Source organism: Castor canadensis, chromosome 2 (assembly GCF_047511655.1).
Source record: "Castor canadensis chromosome 2, mCasCan1.hap1v2, whole genome shotgun sequence".
Lineage (NCBI taxonomy): Eukaryota > Metazoa > Chordata > Mammalia > Rodentia > Castoridae > Castor > Castor canadensis.
Window position 1 is genome coordinate 23,744,637 of NC_133387.1, and position 22,895 is coordinate 23,767,531.

Below are 22,895 nucleotides of genomic sequence, written 5' to 3' on the forward strand. Positions count from 1 at the left end.
TAAGTACCTCATTCTTTATCATAACCAAATAATATTCCATTGTATGGAGACACCATATTTTCTTCATCCATACATCAGTTAATAGACATAGGCGTTATTTCTTCCTTTTAACTTCTGTGATTGTTGCTTTATCATGTTATTTATTCTTTGTTTATCATGTTAGTCTTTAGGTTGTGGGTTTTTAGATTTGATATTCATTTGTAACTTTTTGTAGTGTAATTGGAAATGGTGGTATTGCTTTTTTCCTCTGCTTTGATTGATGTTTTCTTTGTGGCCTAGCACCTGATCAATTTTGGAAAATTTTCATGAGCACTTCAAAACAAGAGGCATGCTTGGTTTGGGGTAGGAGTTTTGTTTATCTCGATTAGATGTAACTTACTATCTTACTCCTGTTTGACTGTGGGTATCAGAAGACTCAACTCAGACTGGTGTAAGTGAGAATGAAAGTTATTGGCGCACGTCACCAGAAGTCCAGAGGTACAGCTAGCCCCACGGTGAGTCATCCGGGGCCCCATCCTCAGACAATGTCCCTCTGATGCTCTTGGGGTACACTCTCTGGCTTGCTGGTGCTTTGCAAGATGGCCTAGCAGTTCTGGAACTCAGTCTCCCACAAAACATTCACACTGGCTAAGCAAAGATGTCCATTTCTTTTTAGAATGAGGAAACTTTGCCCGGGAGCCTCAACAAATTTTCCAACTCAGGTTCAAAGCCCACATCTATTCCTAAGAAATCACAGGTCGGGGCACGCTGTACAGTGACTGGCCTTGGGCTGGGTTTGAAGCACTCACTGGCAAGTCAGGCAAGGTGCTCCCGATGAGGTTAAAATAGTGAGCGCACTCTCCAATTCAAGACTGAATTCCCTCCACCACTGCCCTCACCCACCGCACCTACCGGAAAGACACCATGACCCCGTAACACTTTTCAGGTGTGTTAGTGTAGGACGCAGAGCACCGGGTGAATTAAGGTCCTCTGTTATTTCTCTTTGAGGGTCCTCTGGACTTTATCTGTTCCCATGTTTTATTTGGTAACCAGATGGTTGTGACTGTTAAGTCATCAGTTGTGTCCCAGGAAATGATCTTTGCCTCTGACTTGCTACTGTCTGACACTAAAGTCCTGCTTTCTCTGTAGTTGACTTGTATGATTCTTCCTAGCCTCTTTTTACCTTTATGAGTCACTTTGTTTTAAATGTGTCTTTTTTTTTTTTTTTTGGTAGGGCTGGAGTTTGAGTCCAGTCCTTTTTTTCTTTAGGTTATTTTTCAGATAGAGTCTCACATTTTTGCCTTAGGCCAGCCTTGGTCCGTGATCCCCTTCTCCATTGCCTCTTGCACAGCTAGGATACCAGGCACCTGCCACTACATTCAGCTTGTTTTGTTGAGATGGGTTCTCCCTTACTTTTTACCCAGGCTGGCTTTGAACCACAATCCTCCTGATCGCCACTTCCTGCAAGCTGCATTAATAATATCTTTTGAAAAGCAATAGTTTTAAGTTTTGGTGAAATCTATTTAATCAGCTTGATCTTTTAAGGGTCACAGTATTGGTGTCATGTCTAAGAAACCCTTGCTCAATCAAGGTCCCAAAGACTTTTCTTCATTGTGTTCTAGAAGTTAAATCTGAGCTCTTATATTTAGGTCCACAATCTATTTTGTGATTTTGTCAGTTTTTAAATGCCGTGGGTTGTCTTAAGTTTATCCTTCCCACTCAAGATTATTTGTAGTTGTAAAGATATTTTTCTCCCATTAAATTGCCTGGTGTCTTTATTGAAAATTAATTGGCCATGAGTATAAAGATTTATTTCTTAATTATCACTCTCAATCCCTTTCAGTAATATCTATATCTGCTCTTCCATGAAAACCAGTCAAGCTTCACCTGTATAGGAAGGGTTAAAACCAGTACCCACAGCTTACTCTTACTCTTTTCTCAATTGTTTTTGGCTGTCTGGGGTCCTTTGGGTTTCATGCACATTTTGAGAATAACCTGTCAGTTTCCATCAGAATGACTGGATGGGCTTTCACAGAGTCTATACATCACTTTGAGAATTGCCGCCTTAACAATTTGGGGTGGAGTCTTCTAATTCTTGAACATACAATGTCTTCTTATTCATTTAACTCTTTAACTTATCTTAGCAATGTTTTATAATTTTATAAATTTATAATAATTTTATAAATTTTTTGGCATAACTGGGATTTGAACTCAGGGCTTCACTCTTGCAAAGCAGGCACTCTACCACTTGAGCCCCACCTCCAGTCCATTTTTCTCTGGTTATTTTAGAGATGGGATCTTATAAACTATTTGACCGGGTTGGCCTCTACACAGCCTCCCAAGTAGCTAGGATTACAGGCATGAGCCACCAGCGCTCGGCTTTTTCTATCTTTTTATAATTTTCTCCAAACCAGCATCGTGCCATGTGAGAACACACTTTTATTTCTTCCTTTTCGACCTGTATACCTTTCACTATTTTTTTCTGGCTCTATTGCATCCCGCTGTCAATGTTGATTAGAGATGACACGAGCGGCACTCCTTTGGGATACCAGAGATTTGGTTCAGAGCACTGCAATAAAGTGAGTACCACAATAAAACAAGTCACACAAGTGTTTTGGCTTCACAGTGCTTATAAAAGTTTTCACCTTTATTAATGTTTAAATTCCTGTTTTATTCCACAAGTGTTTCAGCCCTTTTCTGTTCTATCATAATTGGGGTATAGTTGTAGTGGGCGTTTTTTTACTACATTTAAATATCTGGGTTTTGGAAGTGTTAGTGTAACTGATGTCCGCTTTCTCTCCTCTCAATGGTAGTGAAGATCATGACCTCAAGAGAAGGCTGGCTGCCCACTAAGATCTAAGAAGGAAGTTTATAGCTCTGACTGCCTACATTAAAAAAATCAGAGAATTCTCAAATACATAATCCAACCATGCACCTCAAGGTCTTGGAAAAGCTAAAATCAGTAGAAGAAAAGAAAGAATAAAGATCCAAGGTGAAATTAATGAAATAGAAACCAAAGGATCCTTGAAACAGACAGTTGGTTCTTTGACAGATAAACAAGATTGACAAGTCCTTAGCCAAATGACACAAAAGAAAGGAGACCCAAATTCATGAAATTAGAGATGAAAAGGGGGCATCACAATAGATATCTCTGACATGCAGAGGACTGTTAGGGAATATTTTGAAAAATTATACTCCAATAAGTGGAAAATCTAGAAGAAATGGATAATTTTCTATATACATATACCTACCAATACTGAACCACGAGGATATAAAAAAATCTATAACAAGCAACAAGATTAAAGCAATAGTAGAGAATCCTAATTAAAAAAAAAAAAAAACAAAAAAAACCCAAGGACTGAATGGATTCACTGCCGAATTTCACCAGACCCTTAAAGAACAAGTAACACCAAGTAGGGCGTGGTGATTCATGCCTATAATCCCAGCTACTTGGGAGGTAGAGTCAGGAGGATCATGAGTTTAAGGCCAGCCCAGGCAAAGTGAGAGCCTATCTCAAAAACAAAAGACAAAGGCAGACACCAGTGGTTCACTCCTGTGGTCCTACCTACTTGGAAGGTTGAGATTAGGAGGATCATGGTTGAAGACAGCCTGAGTAAAAAAAGATTGTGAGTCCTCCATCACAATGGAAAAATGCTGGGTGTGGGTGGTGCTCACCTGTCATCCCAGTGATAGTGGGAAGCACAAAAAAGGCGGATCTTAGTCCAGGTTGGCCTGGGCAAAAATGCAAGACCCTATTGGAAAGATAATTTAAAAAAGGACTGGAGGCCTGGCTCAAGTGGTAGAGCACCTGCCTAGCAAGTGTAAGGCCCAGAGTTCAAACTCCAGCACAACAGGCCCGCAGCTTGCAAGTCAATCCAAGACGGTGGCATCTGGGTCAAGTTGAGAACCTAGTCATCTTTGTAGTTCCGCCAGCTCTGAGCTAACCTAAAGGAAGGTGAAAATGCTAAAGTAGTTATGATTTAGTAAAAACTTAGGAGTTATTTCTTTGTCTCAGTTATCTCTCTGAAGATTTCCTGTATGTTTAAGAGTAACTTTAATATGGAATTAAACCCAATTATAATAGTAGGTTCTTTTCCGAACAAAAAGAAGCTTCCAGATTTATCAATGTCTTGCTTTGTCCTAAAGTCCAGAAAAAGTCCAGAGCTTTTTCCTTTGTCTTTTCTTAGTTCTTCCTGCACTTTAAGGATGGTTAGGAAATATAAAAATCGTTCAACATTAAAATTGATTTGTTTCACTGATTGCCTGACCAATCATTCTCTCTGATAATGGAAACAAGTAGCTTCCCAAAAAGAACTAAATCATTAAAATATGTCTTTGTAAATGCAAATTAATTAGCTCTTTTATGAGAATTTGCATCTGGGTTTCCAGAACACAGACACACACACACACTCACAGTCATAGTCACTGTCAGCAGCTGAATAAAACCCACTAAGGAAGTTTAGGAAGACATTTTCCCAACTGTCTCCCAGGATTCTGTACATTGTGATCACAAAATAAGGCTCGAGAGGTCACAGGCTTGAGAAAGGCGACCTCTGCTGAGGGGAGTGCGGTTCCCGGGTGACTCACCGTCTCCTGAGTGAACAGCACCACTGCAAAATGCAAGCTGGAAAAGAATCGCCTTCAGGTTCTGGATGTTCTCCACGGTGGGTCTCGGGTTCCTGGGCCAGCAGTCGTAGTGTCACGAGGGAGTGTGTTAGGGACGAGAGTTCCCACCCCAGACCCGGGGCTCGTCCAGTTCTCCAGGTGACCCTGACACACACCAAAGTTTGGGTTCCATTGCTCTGTGAGAATTTTTCTGATTCTGGGGCATAGGCTTGTAAATGTGCCACATCTCAAAGAGAAAGCTGTGGGAAAGTCAGTTTTACTTAAAAATAAAGACCATTTCAGAAAGGAAGCAACAGGACAAGCAATTGGAGGCCGCTGCCTTCGCTGCAGAGCATTTTAGTTTTAGGGCTCATCAGTGATTTTTAAAATGTGTTTTCTTTCAGTCTCGATATCTTGGAATTAGATCAAAAAGGACTAATATCCTCCCAGAGTGCACTGGAACAACTCAGAAGCCAATGGCTGGTGCGCACGTGATACAAGATTTTAAATTTATCTCCTGGCAGAGAATCCAAACCCAAGGAACAACCACTGCCTTATAACTTAATTCCCAATTTGTATAAAATACACATCAAAGATATAATATGAAGGTGCCAGATGGGACCCAGCGGGAGGAAGGATTCACTCTGAATGACTCCAGGGGAGATTCTAGAATGTGGACAGGATCCAGGGAGCAAACAGAGAAAGCCAGGGACCCAGAGCCAGCAACTGCCAAGTGCGGCAGGGAAGGGACTGGGAAAGGACAGGGAAGGGACAGGGAAGAAGGTGGCCAGGGGAACTGTTTTCCTGGAAAGACTCAGCTTCCACTCCAGCATAGGAGAGGGAAGAAATATTCGGACTCATCTCTCCTGCCCCACAATGTCCTCTGTCCTTTGTGGTGGCCAAGGAGCTCACCGCCCCCGTGACATCTGTGAACTCTGTCTCGGGGAGCAGGTGGATTATTTCAATCTGCTGATGGACAGCTTTCATGCTCAACTTGGCTTTTTAAAAGGCCTTTAAATAAGTGCTTGCTGTCTCAGTGCTGTGTACTCTAACGATGTCAGAAACTATGAACAAATTAAATCACCAGAATTATCTGAGACTTTTAGAGTTTTTGATGTCATTGGAACAATTTATGTAATTAACTAGCTTTAAAACACTGCTTCTATTCCACAAGAACAGCTCTGAAAAGACATTAGCATATTTTAATTAACACATTTTAGCAGCACAAGTATATTTAAATTGACATTTAGCCATCCCCCTAATAGTTTCACAGTAATTTTCAGATACATTTGAAACCCTGCCCAGTGGGTTTGTTTGATATAAAGCAGCCAAAGAATTTTTAACAATTACAGAAAGTTTTGTAGAAACATTAAATTTCTAAAACCTATCAAGCTCCAGATTTGGATTCTATGGGAATTTATAATTAGCACTTATGAGCAACACAAAGTCACCTTTTTATGGCTGTCACTACCTCAGGGACAGAGACCCCAAGACCCCCGCAGGCCGGGCAGAGTGGCCTGCAGGTGACTCACATTGGCCACAAAGCAGACTTCCCCCCTTCCCAGCTTGGTCTTCCTCATGACGATGAGAGCAGGATTTACACCAGGGACCGGGCAAGGTGAAAGAACCCGGTCCTTCCATCCCTGCCTCAGCAGGCGTTCAGCTCCACCCTTGACCTGACAGAGGCCTGTCGTGAGTGCTGTGTGTGCACAGTGGGGTGTGTGGTGTGTGTGGTTGTGTGGTGTGTGTGTGTGGTGTGGTGTGTGTGTGTGGTGTGTGGTGTGTGTATGTGTGTGGTGTGTGGTGTGTGTGTGGTGTGTGTGGTATGTGTGTGTGATGTGTGTGGTGTGTGTGGTGTGTGTGTGGTGTATGTGTGGTGTGTGTGGTGTGTGTGATGTGTGTGTGGTGTGTGGTGTGTGTGGTGTGTGTGTGGTGTATGTGTGGTATGTGTGTGGTGTGTGGTGTGTGTGGTATGTGTGTGTGATGTGTGTGTGGTGTGTGTGGTGTGTGTGTGGTGTATGTGTGGTGTGTGTGATGTGTGTGTGTGTGGTGTGTGTGATGTGTGTGTGGTGTGTGTGTGGTGTATGATGTGTGGTGTGTGGTGTGTGTGATGTGTGTGATGTGTGTGTGGTGTGTGGTGTGTGTGGTGTGTGTGGTGTGTGTGATGTGTGTGTGGTGTGTGTGTGGTGTGTGTGTGTGGTATGTGTGGTGTGTGTGTGGTGTGTGGTGTGTGTGGTGTGTATGATGTGTGGTGTGTGGTGTGTGTGATGTGTGTGTGTGGTGTGTGTGGTATGTGTGTGTGGTGTGTGTGTGGTGTGTGGTGTGTGTGGTGTGTATGATGTGTGGTGTGTGGTGTGTGTGATGTGTGTGTGGTGTGTGTGGTGTGTGGTGTGTGTGGTGTGTGTGGTGTGTGTGTGGTGTGTGTGGTATGTGTGTGTGGTGTGTGTGATGTGTGTGTGGTGTGTGTGATGTGTGTGTGGTGTGTGTGTGGTGTGTGTGGTATGTGTGGTGTGTGTGTGGTGTGTGTGGTGTGTGTGTGGTGTGTGTGTGGTGTATGATGCGTGGTGTGTGGTGTGTGGTGTGTGTGATGTGTGTGTGTGTGTGTGGTGTGTGTGATGTGTGTGTGGTGTGTGTGGTGTGTGGTGTGTGGTGTGTGTGTGGTGTGTGGTGTGTGTGGTGTGTGGTGTGTGTGATGTGTGTGGTGTGTGTGTGGTGTGTGTGGTGTGTGTGTGTGTATGTGTGTGATGTGTGTGTGGTGTGTGTGTGTGGTGTGTGGTGTGTGTGGTGTGTGTGTGGTGTGTGTGTGGTGTGTGGTGTGTGTGGTGTGTGTATGTGTGTGGTGTGTGTGTGGTGTGTGGTGTGTGTGTGGTGTGTGTGTGGTGTGTGTGTGGTGTGTGTGTGTGTATGTGTGTGATGTGTGTGTGGTGTGTGTGTGTGGTGTGTGGTGTGTGTGGTGTGTGTATGTGTGTGATGTGTGTGTGGTGTGTGTGTGGTGTGTGGTGTGTGTGGTGTGTGTATGTGTGTGATGTGTGTGTGGTGTGTGTGTGGTGTGTGGTGTGTGTGGTGTGTGTATGTGTGTGATGTGTGTGTGGTGTGTGTGTGGTGTGTGGTGTGTGGTGTGTGTGTGGTATGTGTGTGGTATGTGTGTGGTGTGTGTGGTGTGTGTGTGGTGTGTGTGGTGTGTGTGGTGTGTGTGTGGTGTGTGTGTGGTGTGTGTGTGGTGTGTGTGGTGTGTGTGTGGTGTGTGTGTGGTGTGTGTGTGATGTGTGTGGTGTGTGTGTGTGATGTGTGTGGTGTGTGTGGTGTGTGTGTGGTGTGTGTGTGGTGTGTGTGTGATGTGTGTGGTGTGTGTGTGTGATGTGTGTGGTGTGTGTGGTGTGTGTGGTGTATGTGTGGTGTGTGTGAGATGTGTGTGTGGTGTGTGTGGTGTGTGTGGTGTATGTGTGGTGTGTGTGAGATGTGTGTGTGGTGTGTGTGGTGTGTGTGTGGTGTGTGTGGTATGTGTGGTGTGTGTGTGGTGTGTGTGGTGTGTGTGTGGTGTGTGTGTGGTGTGTGTGTGGTGTGTGTGGTGTGTGTGAGATGTGTGTGTGGTGTGTGTGAGATGTGTGTGTGGTGTGTGTGAGATGTGTGTGTGGTGTGTGTGGTGTGTGTGTGGTGTGTGTGTGGTGTGTGTGGTGTGTGTGGTGTATGTGTGGTGTGTGTGAGATGTGGTGTGTGTGGTGTGTGTGGTGTGTGTGGTGTGTGTGGTGTGTGTGTGGTGTGTGTGGTGTGTGTGTGGTGTGTGTGGTGTGTGTGTGGTGTGTGGTGTGTGGTTTGTGGTGTGTGGTGTGTGTACAGGAGCACTGTATCTGGGGTTTCCTGTGATCCGGGCATTGACTGTTGATGTTGGCTGTGGACTGTCAGTGCTGGAAGTTTCCCTTTCCTGTACCCACTTAGCGCCTGCTTTGGGGTATGCATTGCCACCTGGGCCTCAGTGTCACTGTCTCCTAGGCCTGTCACCCTCTGTGCTCAGGCCTGGCCTCCTGCAGATACGTTCCTGCTTCTCCCAGGACCTTCAGGCCTCTGCACTGGCTGGGCCTCCCCAGGGGGCTCCCTGGGTCCCAGGAGGAGGCGATCTGAAGCACAGGCGCTCTTCCCTTCTCCTTCTCCCCGGAGAGGACCCACCAGGCAGTTAGCCACCTTCTGACGCCTTCTCAGTTCAGAAGCCACAGGAGCTGCAGCCAGCCAGGACCCCAAATTAACCCACACCATCATTCGTCTCCTCCTACTTGAAACCCTGGCAAGTTCTGGGCAGAACGCCAGACACTGCCCATCTTAGGACAGGAAGGTCATCATTACCTAAATAAAATGGTGTCTGGAATAGAAAAGTCAGGGCAGCTCTTTTAACTCTTTCATGATACATCTTTTTTTTTTTTAATGATAGTGGGGATTTGAACTCAGGGCCTTGCACTTGCTAGGCAGGCACTCTACCACTTGAGCCATGCTTCCAGCCTTTTCTGTTCTAGTTATCTTTTGTATACATTTTTGCCTGGAGCCAGCCTTTGACCACCATCTTTCTACCTACACCCCCAGTATAGCTGGGATCACAGAGATGTAATACCAACTGAGTTTGTTTATCAAGATGAGGTCTCACAAATGTTTTGCCCAGTCTGGTCTTGAACTGTGATCCTCCCAATTCCTGCCTCCCAGGTAGCTGGGATTACAGCTGTGAGCGTGGCTTGGGGAGGACCCAACCGAAAATAGAGCATGCGAGAGGCAGTGTCTAAGGCCGTCAGTGACCGTCATCATCGGTGTGAGGGCGGGAGCCCACCTGGCTACTTTCATCCCCTTGAACTCATCTCGGGTATAAGGGATCTTCAGGTTCAAAGTCGAACTTACTCATCTTGGTTGCTCTTTCTACCTAGTCTTGTCAGAGCGGCCACTGTCTTGTACTGTGGCGTTTGTTTTTATTTTACTTTTCTACAGAGAGGCAATGGAAAGGGGCCACAGGTTTACTGCAAGAAGCTTTCTTTTCATATCACTGTTTGGTGGAGGGCTAGTGCGAATATTCAAAGTTGGTTTGGGACGCTACCCATTCTGCTTCCAAACATATCCAAGAAATTCCTGTCTGAGGAGATGGACGGGAAAATCATGGAGTTAAGGTGGTCTCACTATGTACCCCCAGCTGGCCTCAAACTCTTGATCCTCTCCACAAGTGCTGGGATTACAGGCATGTACCACCAGGTCCACCATTCTCCTACAAAAGATTTGGTGTGACCAGAGAGAACTTGAAAAGTACAATGAGCAGAGACTAGGAAGGAAAGCATGTGCTCAGCTGCATTCATAATACTTTAATGCCTATTTTAGTAGCCTGTCAAACTAGTGTGTATGTTGTCAACATTTAAATTTTCTATAAACATTTATTCACTTAACAATAAGTAAAAAATGAATATATGAAAGAGAAGATATCTAAATATGGATTGCAGCCTAAATTCTTAACATATTTAATAGGTCAAATTCTTGTAATTGCAAGCTCTTGAATAAGTATAGGACAACATGGTAAGTACAGAACAGATACGTATGTGTGTGACCAGGGTTCTAGACCAAGGGCCCAACTCCAGAGTTCTGGAGTCAGGTCTGTCCACTTCTCCCGTACACCAAATAAAGAGCCAAGCAGTGGTAAAGGGCAGAGAAAGGTTTATTAATGTGTCGTGGACACCTGCAGGAAGAGGCAAAGTCAGCACTTCAGCTTCCTGGGGCACAGACAGGACCTTTAGGGCTAAACAGAGGAGTGGGGGTCAAAATGCATGTGTAATTACTGAACAGTGATCCTCACAAGTGGTGCAGTTGTTCCTTATCCCATTCTACTTCCTGCAACCCAAGACGATTGTGGGGGGGCAGGGGGGAGGAAGAGAGAGAGAGGAGAGAGAGAAAAGGAGAGAGACAGAGACAGACAGAAACAGAAAAGGAGAGAGATGGGGGGGGGGGCAGCACAAAATGGTGCCAGAGATGCCAAGCTCTCCTGGACCCAAGGAAGAGTCAGTGCTTTTCAGCAAAAGAAGCTTCTAAGAACATGCACTGATACTGGTTATAAAACCTTCGTACCATACTTGAGAAATTTTCTTGATTTTATTCTGTGCAAGGAGAATTGTGTCATATAACACTGGAGTTTTCTCATCTAGAATTTCATTCTGCTAAGCCTAAATTGGCTTTCAAAGAAAAAGACTGTTAGCTCTTTTTCTATTTTAAAGGTAAATCAAGGATTCCAAGGTCATCTACATTTTTACTGTAAATAATGAGTTCAGTTACAGAGGCTTATGCTTCCTAAGCTTTTGCAATATGAAACCTATTTGCCTGATTCTAACATTCCAGGTGAGGGAACTGCAATTTGGAATCATCCCTGATAAAGAAATACCAACTGGTGAAGTATCAATGGCTTACATGACTGTACCTGGGGTCTCGCACACAGGGTTTTGGGTTTTTTGTTTTGTTTTTAGTGATACCACTGTTTGAACTCAGGGCTTCACACTTACAAAGCAGCCACTCTACTGCTAGCTCCAGTTCATTTTGCTCTGGTTATTTTGGAGATAAAGTCTTGCAAAACTATTTGCCAGGGCTGACCTGGAACCAAGATCCTCCTCATCTCAGCCTCCCAAGCAGCTAGGATTACAGGCGTGAGCCACTGTGCCCAGCTTACACAGGGTTTCTATTCACTCTGTTTTCCTTAACCTTTTTCTCCTTCCAGACCCCACTAAGAACATAAAGCCTGACCTTGAGGGAAATTGGAAGATAAAGGTGTAAGACGGGCTGTGGAACAACTCCCCCCCCACCACAAAGACAGGACTGCACCTTTACTATGTTCATGGCTCCTGTCACTAGAGGTAGCATGGCACCATATTGGAGCTATGTGGAGAGACCCTTTCTCAAAATAAATAAAATCAAATAAAGTATAAAATAAAATAAATACTGGTATGGAACTTTTCAGAACCAAGCAGAAAAATGAAGCAAGGCACACCAACACCACCAACTTGGAGGAAAATACATAACACGGAAAAGAAAGACCAGAACTAAGAGGAAAATGTCCCCAAAGGAAACAAAGAGCAAAAAGAACAGAGCATCTTCAGGGAAAGTGACTTAGGGGACACTTGGCCATAAAATGAAAATAGGGTCCCAAGAAAAAGGATAATCGGAGAACAATAAGTGTTCAAATAAAAGTAAGGCAGGACAGTCCTGGCCACTCTGTGTCTCCCCTCCGTGTTCCATCCTTCCTGGGCCTCCTGCCCTCAGTCCCCTGTCTCCCAATATGCTGTCACAAATGAGTTCAACAGAATAGGCCAGAGAAAAGAATCGATGAATTTGAAGGTAGAGAATTCTACCAAATGCTTAAAGAATTATTAGCACTAATTAATTCTATGTGACCAATTCAAATTATGAGGCCACTTTTATGCTGATAGCAAAATGACAACACACACACACACACAGACTGAGAGAGAGAGGGGGAAGGGGTAGGAGAACTAGAACTAATCTCTCTCAGGAATTTGGACACAAAAGTTAAAATACTATGAAGCAGAGAAAAAAGCATGCACCATGATCAAGTGAGGTTCATTCCATGTTGAAATCAGTCAATGTGACTACCACATTCACAGACAATTAAAGAAGACAACTTGCACAAGCAGGCCAGTTAAAGCACAAACAGTATTTGACAAAACTTAACACCCATCCATGCTAAAAACACTCAGAAAGCTTGAAATACAGAGGAACTTCCTCAGCGACATAGAAGTCCTGTACAAAATCCTACAGATAGTTTTAAGCTTAGTGGTACAGACTAAGTGCTTCCTCCAGAAGGTCAAGACCAAGCCAAGGAGGCCTCCTCTCACCATGTCATAGCGTGGGAAAGAATGAATACTGATCAGAAAAGAAGGGATAAAAGTGTCCCTTTTGCAGATGACATAATCTACATAGAAAACCCAATGCGTGTCACTCAACTCTGTCACTGTGACAAAACTACAGGAGAAAACCACCTAAGGAAGGAAGGATTTGTCCTGACTCACGATTTCAGGGTTCCTGTCCATAGTGGTGTTTGAACAGAGTATCTGACATCATGGTGGCCAGGAGGTGGGGGGCGGGGGGAGGACCCCACACTAGCCACTAGCTGGCTTTCTCCTTTTTCCTCTTTTATTCCATCTGGGTCCCAGCCTATGGGATGGCACCACCCACATCTGGAGTGTGCCCTCCCCACTTAGTTAACCCTGTCTGGAGAGGCCCTCACAGACACACCCAGATGTGTGCCTCAGTAATCTAGGCCCTTCTTAATCCAGTCAAGGTAACAATCAAAATTAACCATCGCACCAAGGAATCTCTACCACAGCACCTCCTAGAATGCACGCGCAAGGAAGCACTGTCTAACGTCAACTTACAAAACCAAGTGTATTTCAGTATATTAGCAAGAGCCACATAGAGTTTAAATATGTAGTACCACTTACGATCTCTCAAAAAAGAGAAACACATGGATTCTAAAATTACATCACAATATTTTATCTAACCCATTGTATGCTGAAAACTATAAAATATTAGTGAATGGAATCAAAAGAGCTAACTGAATGGAGAGGCACACCATGTTCACAGAGTGAAAGGCTCAGCACAGGAAAGAGAGCAAGTCCTCTCAAATTTCTATCAAAATTCCAGAAGTATGTTTTGGAGGAAGACAAAATTCCAACAGTTTTATGGAAAATGAAAAGACAAGCCACAGACTAGAGAAAATCTTTGCAAAATGTGTGTTTAACAGAAGTCTTACATCCAAAATATATGAGAACTCTTAAAATTCAACAATAAGGAAACAACCCAAATATGCAAAAAATCTCCCCAAAGAGTATTTACAGATAGCAAATGAGCAGAAGAGCATATGTTCAGAATCGCCCGTCATCACGTAGTTGAAAATTGAAACAAGATATGGTTACACTATTAAAATGGCTGAAATCCACGCCACACCCCCAGTAAAAAGCCAATATTAAATGCTGATGAAGACGTGAGCAACAGGAACTCTCATTCCCTGCTAGCAGGAGTGCCACATGCCACAGCCACTGGCAAGACAGTGTGACAGTCTCTCAGCAAAGAAAGCATGGGGTTAGAGAGAGGGAGAGAGAAGAGAGAGAGGAGGGGAAGCAGGGAGAGGACAGACTGGTGCACTGACGAAATTGGAAGAATGGTGTCCAAATAAAAATGAACACAACTAAGGCTGCAGGGTGGCTCAAGTGGTAGAGCACTTACCTAGCAAGCACCAGGTCCTGAGTTCAAATCCCTGTACTGACAAAAGAGAAAAAAAACTTTAGAAAGTATATAAAAGAAAAGAGAAAAATCACTAAAGAAGAAAACAGCTAAGTTAGGCACAGGTCAAGAAAAATGTCTCTCAAAGAAAAAGATAAAGACAATGCTATACTTAATGATGAAACAAGAATAAACCAAAAACCAAGGACTGGGTTTTGTGATTCAATGACAGAGCACTTGCCTAGCATTCACAAGGGCCTATGTTCCATCCCAGCAGTGCCAGAAAAGAAATGAAACAAAACAAAACAAAAAATGTCTTGCCTGGAGTGATGGCACATGACTGTAATCCTGGCACCCTGGAGGCGAAAGCAGGAGACTCAGGGGTTCTAGGGCAAGACCCTGTCTCAAAAAACAAAAAAATAAAAAACAAAAAAGCAAAAACAACATGAGGGTCCCGATATTCTTTATAATTATGGACTTTCCTATAAATGCTGTTAGAAAACTAAAGAACTTGTTTGGGGGACAGTGTTGGTAAAATGACTTTTTTTTTTTTTTTAGTTGTTGCAACTATCCACGTGGAAAGCCAAAGGAATTAATTTTTTTAAAGATTAAAATTTATACATTAATAAGGTTGAACATATCTAAATATCAGTTGTGTTCCCATGCCTATCCCCACAGTAAGTAGTAAGAAAAATAATGAATTTGTGGCTGGTGGAGTGGCTGAAGTGGTTAGAGTGCCTGCCTAGCAGGCGTGAGGCCCTGAGTTCAAATCCACAGTACCACCTTAAAAAAGAAAAAAAGAAAGAAAGCAATGAATTGGGAAAGACCCAACTGCCAATTCAATAAAATATAAAATACTTAGCAACAAACCTTTAAATTGAACTGCTGGACCATAATGACGAAAATTATATTTACCTAAGAGAACAAAACAGACGGCTCAAACTAATGGGAAAACCTACTGTATTTTAGGTAGGAAGATTTAATTGAACATTATAAAGATGTGAACTCTCCCCAAAGAAGTCTCTATATTTCTTACAATCTAAATGCCAATGGGGGTTAAAAAATTTAACAAAATTATTCTAAAGTTCATCTGCAAAAATAAAAGTGGGAAAATAGCCAATACTATTTTGAAAACGAGTAATCATGCTGCATGAGTATATTTAGTAGTACAAGAAAAATTTCAAAATGTGTTAACTTGTTTAAAGCAGATTACAAAATGTTAGGAGCATAATTTTTGCTTAAAATTAAATTATGAATAAAAAGGGGCTTGGAACTGAGATAGCAAAATATAAATGATTGCCACTGGAGGATGGAGAAATGAGGCTTTTTTTCTTTAAGCTTATCTGTATTTCCTAACTTTTAAACAATAAACATATATTTATACTGAATAGAGGAAGAAGTAATTTTTTTTTAATAGCTCAAATGAATCTTGCCCCTTTCAGGCAGTCCTTCCTTGTCTAAGCCTGTCTCTCCAGCTCTGGACTGGGTGGCTGTACTTTATTCTTGCTATGTAGATAGAGTTGATCACAATTCTTTGGCCTCTCTGGTCTAACCTTGTGAGGTCTTTATAAATGAAACCACTTCTTTTATTTGTCTCCCTCCAAAGCCTATTGTATAGCAGGTCCTCTCTCAAGATTTGTTAACCAAGAAAGAAAGAAAAAAGGAGGAAATTTACAAAAGAATATCTGCAACTCCTTCTCACACCACTAGAGGGAACCACATCCCCATGAAGATAGCTCTTGGAGCATAGGATTTTTTTTTTTTTTTTTTTTTAAACCAGGCTGCTCCAATCTCAGAAACCTTCCAGAAGGCATTACAAAGCCCACTAGCCGGGGACAGAATGAAAACCATCCCTAAGAGTGAAATGTCTATTCTAAGATTAGATAGTCCCAAGATAGCCCCCTTATAGACACTCCCGTACTTCAGATTTGTTCTATCCATGGTGGCACTTATCAAAAGCAGTTTTATCTGTTATCAAATTACACCCCGTGTCTATGTCTGGCCTCCACAACAAGAGAGTAAATTGATGTTGAGGCTTGTTTCTCTCTCATTTACTACCTCAGTTCTAGTCCCTAAAAATGTACAAAAATACTTAATTGAATTAAAAAGTTAACATTCTCCTTGAATCATGTGCACTCCAAGAAAACCCAATAGGCAAAGTTCCAGACTTACAAAATAAAAAATTATGTGATGATTATAAGAACATTTTCAGATTTACTGAAAATTTCAACACAAAATCACAATAGAAAACTATTCTGACACCCTTAAAATATGGTCTTGTTTTTAGAATTAAAGTGGCAGCCACTTTTACAAGGGACATGATTCAAAGACGGACGACTGTGGCTGATGACAGTGGAAGGTCAGACAAGTCCACTCTCAGGAGCAGGGATGCCTTCAGAGAAAGGTGTGGCTGGAATGTGTTTGAGGTTAAAAACTAAAAAGGAGAGCATCTTTCTGCTAAGGGCTGTGGTCCTTGGAGTCTGGAAACAGAGGCACCCGTGGGCAGTAGCTTTCTGATATAGCTCTAGCACAGCCTCGAGAGGCCTGGTGGCTCCCAGAATTCAAATTCCAACTCCACCATATACTAACTTGTGTGACCTTGAACGACTCACTTTGCCTCTGATGCCCTGTGTGAAATATGAGAACAGTGGGAACCTCCTAAATAGGATTCCCTTGAGGATTACATGCAGTCCAAGGTGAAAATTGTGCAGAATGAAGGCTCAAACATTCATTGTAACTCATAAGCTCAATCAACAAACCATATAGACGGTTTCCAACAAATTGTGTCTGGCCCAAAGCAGGAACTGTAGAAGTGTGGGCTGTTACTATTTTAGGAGAGAAAGGCCCTGGACAGTTCATAGGTTTTTTGATCCACTTGGAAGACTTGTCCCTGTGACACACATGTGGCGAGAAACCACATCCCAAGTCTGAGGACATGCTGGTTCCTGTGTTCTGATTTTGCACTAAGAAACCTCTTGCTGGTAACAGCATTCTGTGTAAGCATCGTGCTAAGAAGACGCACTGGCCAGCTGCTCCTGCGGTGACGAATAGGTCACACTTTATTAGTTTAGAACACAACACAGGGTCATGTTTCCACTAATCAATTTGAAGGGACTTTAAGCCTCTTTCTGACCAAATTAGACTCCTTCTTGACCAGGAATTAAGATTTTCTGGCATTTTGTTCCATGACTCTTGTTAGATTATTATTTTGTGGTACTAGGGATGGAGCCCTGGGCCCCACACATGCTAGGTAAGGGCTCTACCACTTGAGCCACTCCCCACATCTCCCACAAATGTTAAGAAAACAGGTGTTTTGATTTTTTTTTAATTCAATCAGCAAGCATTTATTAAGCACAGGTTGTGTGCCAGGCCCAGTTCAAAGCGATGTAGTTAAAGCAGGGAACTGACCCCAGTCCTGCTTCCCAGGGGCTCACGTTTTGGTGGAGGAGCTGTCGGGGCTGGCAGTTGAGAAGCACTAAGAAGAAAATAAACGGAGAGTGAGTGGGATGTGGGGGGGGGGCAGGAGGGCGTGCGCAGTTTTTAATGAAGAAGCTGGGACATAGGGAGGAGGAGATGGGTGCCACCCAGAGGTCTGAGAGCCAGTAAACTTTGAGGTGGATCTGTGGTAGGGTGCGGAGAGAAAGGGGTTCTCTCCCCACAACTGCTCCCCCACCTTCTGTGGAACTCACAGGCATGATGGCACCCACCATGGCAGGACCACCTCACCTACACGCACCCTCAGAATCCTGGAAGGCCTCAGCCCAGACATCCCCTGAAGCCTCTGATGAAGACCCCCGGGGTGTGGCCTCCAATGGTGGGAGCCCCTCACCCCACCTCGTGACCTCTGAGTTGGGTCCAGGGGTCACAGAACCTGCCCCTCTCCTTTTCAATCACAGAATTAGCCAGCTCCTAAGATGACAGGCAAAGGGGGCTTCATGATCCCAACAGACAATCCTCAACTCAAACGGCCCAACCAGGGCTACTTCCTGAGTCGGGGTCTTCACTCCCAGCCTCAGTCACCTGTTACAAGGGTCTTCTGATCCAGAGGAAGGCAAGCTTCCTGTAAGGGGCCAGAGAAGAAAGAGTTCAGGTTTGCAGTATGTAGGTTTCCGCCGTATGTTTTTTTGTTTTGTTTTGTTTTAACAACCCATTAACATGTTTTTGTTCTCAAGTTCATGGGCTGTGCTTTAGATCTTGGATAACAGTTTGACAGCCCCACTCCGATCCATTTGTTGGTTACTTAACATTAAGACTAGTAAGTGGTTGTCACGGTTGATAAAGTTGCCTTTTGTGTATTTATTCATTTATGTTTCGTTTTTTGAGAGGATCTCACTATGTAGCCCAGGCTGGCCTCAAACTTGAATCCTCCTGCCTCTACCACTTGGTTTCTGGGATTATAGCATGCACCACCACGCCCAGTGCTGGAGTTTTTATTTAATCTAGCACTCACAGAATACAGTGATCCAGTTCATCAAGTGACACATCGTTTGTAAGACCCAGCGCATAGTAGGCACTCGGTTTGTTGCAGAGTTACAAGATGCATTATTTGGACCATGGTTCCGCTTCAGGAGGGAGCAGTCTTCCTTGAATTGGCCTTCACTGAGCCCCTTGACTGTGGCGGGCGACAGTCCACAGCAGGCTGGGAAGGAGACAGAGCAGGGATAGCTGGGAGGATGGAAGAGGGAAACGGAGAGTGGACAGTGTGTGAGGAGCCGGAGGTCTCAGGACACAGTCCTGTGGCACAGTGGATAAAATTCCACTTTAAGTTCTTCGTATTGCTGAAATATAACCCCCTTCTAGAGCACAAGCCTCCAGTCTGTGGCCTTGACCTCTTCCTCTCAGGCAAGGCTAAAGCTAACTTCCAAGCAGCAGGAGGAATTGGAAGATGGGAAGCAGATCAGGGAATTACAGGACACATTGAAGAGGGAGGCCTGGGGAGGCAGCTGGACAGGGCCCCATGCCAGGTTCAGGGTCCAGAATGACAACTCCTGGCTGCCCGGCTCCTTGGCCTCAGCTGGAGGACGGCTTCCCAGCTCACTATGTCATCTCTGTTAGGAGCAGGGTAGGTCTCCAAAGCAGATCGGGGTACTGTGACCAGGAAGAGGGGGACTGTAGGACAGGCAAGAGCACATTGTCCACAACACCCGGTGCACAGAGTTGGGGAATGAAGAAGAGGAACACAGATCCTCACTGGTCGAGTGCAGGAGAAAGAAGGGAGAGCGCTCAGAGGAGACAGGGACTCGGGGATGAAGGCGACACTGAGGAATGAGCCCTAGATCTTGTGTTTTTGCCCAGGTCAGCCTGGACCATGAGCATCCTATGTCTCCTGCGTGGCTGGGATCACAAGTGCACATGACAATGCACTTGTGATCTCAAGTGCATTGAGATGGGGTCTCACTAACTTTTGCCCAGCCTGGCCTTGAACTGTGATCCTCTGAATCTTTACCTCCCAAATAGCTGTTATTACAGGCATGCACCACCATGCCTGGCCCTGAACATCTTTTATTAAAAATCTAGATCATATATTATTTTCCTTAATCTGGGGCTCTACTGAATCTGTAAGAGGAGGCACAGCACCTCTGCGATCACTGCCTGAGCAGCCAGTCAGCCTCTTCCATTTAAGTGTAACTGAGGCTGTGTAAACCAACAGCCACTGCTTCCACTGCAGTTTCTCCCCGAGGGGAGCTATGACAATGTCACCAGCAGAGACTGGAAGAGTAAGCCTTCCAAAGTGAGCTCCGAGACAGATGCAGATGTTGTCCTCCGAGGATGCCACAGCTGTCCCCTCTTCTTATCGGACCTGGCCCTTGTGACATGCAGCACTTCCCCTGCATGATCAATCTGAGCTCCCCTAATGTCTTGGGGCTTTGTGTGGGGTATCGCCCAGTGCCAATAATGGAACCAAGTAAGGAAAGCACGTAAATCACAGGGGAAGACTGGTGGCTTGTGACAGTGGACACTGGTCCCAAGAAATGACTTGATTACAAGTCACCACTGGCAGTCCTGCTAAGAAGCCAGGAAAACAGGCTGCTCAAAAGGATGGGAAAAAAGGGAAAGAGAAATGTCAGCCAAGGCTGGCCTAAAGTCTAGCTCTCAGGCCGAGCACCCAGTATGATGTCCTCAAAAGTGATGTGACTGTTCTGTACTAGAACTGTTTCTGCCTGTCTGTCCTGCTTGACATCACCCACATTGCACAGCCCTGACACTGTGATCCTTGGATCCTCTTCTCTTTTTTGATAAACATGTAAAACAAAATTGAGATCAGTCATTTACAGGATATAATCCATGCTCTTGCCTCATAATTTATAACAACGTTTCAGGCCATTGTGTATTTTTTCTACATTAGCAATTTCTTTCTTTGTAAATAATCAGTTTCTATAATGTAACCAACCGTCATATGAGGAAGCCTCCATTTGGAGGCCTTTGCATTCCTGACCTTATTTTCTTCCCCCTGCAGTCTATCAGTGATCAATATCAAAATAATTACACTTGTTCCATTTCATATTCTGGTCCTGAACTCTATCTTGTAAACATTTTTATCAGCATATACTAGTTGTACAGGAAGTTTCATTGTGGCATTTCCATATGTGCTTACAATGTACCTTGGTTAGGCTCATCCCTACTTCCCCCTCCCCCTACTCAAAATGATTGACAGATTCCAATGCTCTAGCTTCATACTTGTATCTGAATTCGATTTTGTGGGGATCATACAGTCCTAGCACACATGCACAGGCTCTTTTAGGTTACATTTTGCCTATGTCATTACATTCTCTGCCAATGTCACTTTGTGAGCAGCTTATGGCTAAATTTCATTTTTTTTTTTTTTACTTAATCTGGGAGACCTTTGTCTTTTGATAGATATTTTTCTTTTTCTTTTTTCTTTTTTTTGGCAGTACTGGGGTTTGAACTCAAGGCCTCGTGCTTGCTAGGCAGGCATTCTACCCCTTGAGCCACTCTACCAGCCCTTGATGGATATTTTTAAGCCATCCACGTCATGACAAAAAAATACACTTGGTCTTTCTTCTGTCTGTTTATTTTATGGTTTCTATTTTTAATACTTGCTTCCTTGTTTTTCTTACTCTAGTAATCAAATTTACTTTTTTTCCTATTCATGATCTGGAAATGAGTTATTTTGTGTTTATATTGGGTTTGCTTAATTTAAAATGTGTAAATATATTTGAATTAAAGCTCTTTATTCCATTAATTTAAAACAATAACACAAATAAAGGTAAATACATTTGCATTTTAAAATTCAAATGAAGGGTCAGGTGTGGTGGTACACAATTGTAATCCCAGCACTCAGAAGGATCAGAAGTTCAAAGTCAGCCTGGGCTATATAGAGAGCCCCTGTCTCAAAAAAACCAAACAATTCAAATTAAGACCAAAGTATAGAGACTGAAAAGTGTAAGTTTCTTTCATGACCCCCAACCTCCTTATCCTCCACCCTCAAAGAGAACCACTACCTGAACTTCGACGTGTATTATCCAAACTTTTTTGTGGGTGTGTGTATGGATTTGTAGGTTTTTTTAATTAGCATTTTCTTTTATTATTATATATTTTTTTGGTATTGGGATTTGAACTTGGGGCTTCATGCTTGCTAGGCAGGCGCTCTGACACTTAAGTCACTCCAACAGCCCAATTAAAAAAAAATATCAATAGGATCAATATGTTTTCCTACTATTTGCTTCTTCGATGATAGATTTCATAGCAAATGAACAGAAACAGTACAGTATCAGTACTTACATAACTGTTTTTACTGTCACAGCAGTCATGTTACAAGGTCTACCTAACTTACAAAACCATTCCTCTGCTGACAGATGTTTAATTTGGTCCTTATTTTTACCACAATAATGTTCTAATAGAAAAACTTTCACACACATATTTATAAACCTGTGCAAGCTATAGAATTAATAAATAGAAGTGAAATTACTGACTCAAGAAGTAGGCACATTTAAGGTTTTGTGGTTACTTCCAAATTACCCTTTGAAAAGTTGTGCAATTTACACATTCTAAAAAGCTCCACAGCACACCTGTTGCCTTTGACACTTACTAATATGGGGTTCTAACCACCTTCAAAAACTCTGTCTCTCTGATTGCTGAAAATGATATGGGTTTACTGCCTTAATTCATAGTTTTCTGATTGAAATCCCTCTTTTCGACCCTTTGAATTCTGGGAACTCCTGTGCCTCACCTGTGCCTCACCCTACACTACATGAACTTCGTCCCCCTGATTATTACATTACTTTTCATATTGAATTTTATGTACTTGTATTATGGATGTTATTCTTTTGTTTAGAATATTTGCTGAAAATATACAATCATGAGTCTGTGGCCTGATATTTTATTTATGATGACTTACATCCAGCGAATGCTTTAATATTTTGTAGGTTTCAAATCTGTGTGTCTTCCTTCACAGCTTCTGGGATTCATCTCTACCTGCCCTACTGAACAATTATAAAGATAGCATACATTTTTCCCATAGTAATTTTTAAATTCCCATTTAAAAATTCACAGAGTGTAAAATTCTGTCTTTGGGTGTACTACTCCGTGAGTTTGAACAAATTCATATGGCCTTGTGATGATAATCACAAACAAGACACAGACATCCTGGAACCCATTCCTGCCCTTCCTCCCTCATCTACCCTGGAGCAACCACTCATCTGTTAGTAAGTGATTTCTCATATAAATGGGAGTCATAAAAGAATATGTAGTCTCTTGTCTTATGTATATTTAGAGAGATCCTTGTGTGTAATCACGATTTGCCCTTTCCATGGCTTACTGGTGGTGTGTTCCATTGTGTTCCATTACACAAAGTACCACAGTTGGTCCAATCACTCACCAACCAAAGAACACTTGGGTTATTTCTGATTTGTGTGTGTGGCTATTATAAATAAAATCACAATGAGCACTACATAAAAGTTTTTAGGTGGATATGTTTCCATCCCTTTTGGCTAAATACCCAGGAGAAGGGTTAATGGATCACACACACACGAGTCTAACTTCATGAGCTGTTGAACTATCTTTCACAGTGGCTACACTATTTTGTGTTCTCTACAGTGGCTGAAGGT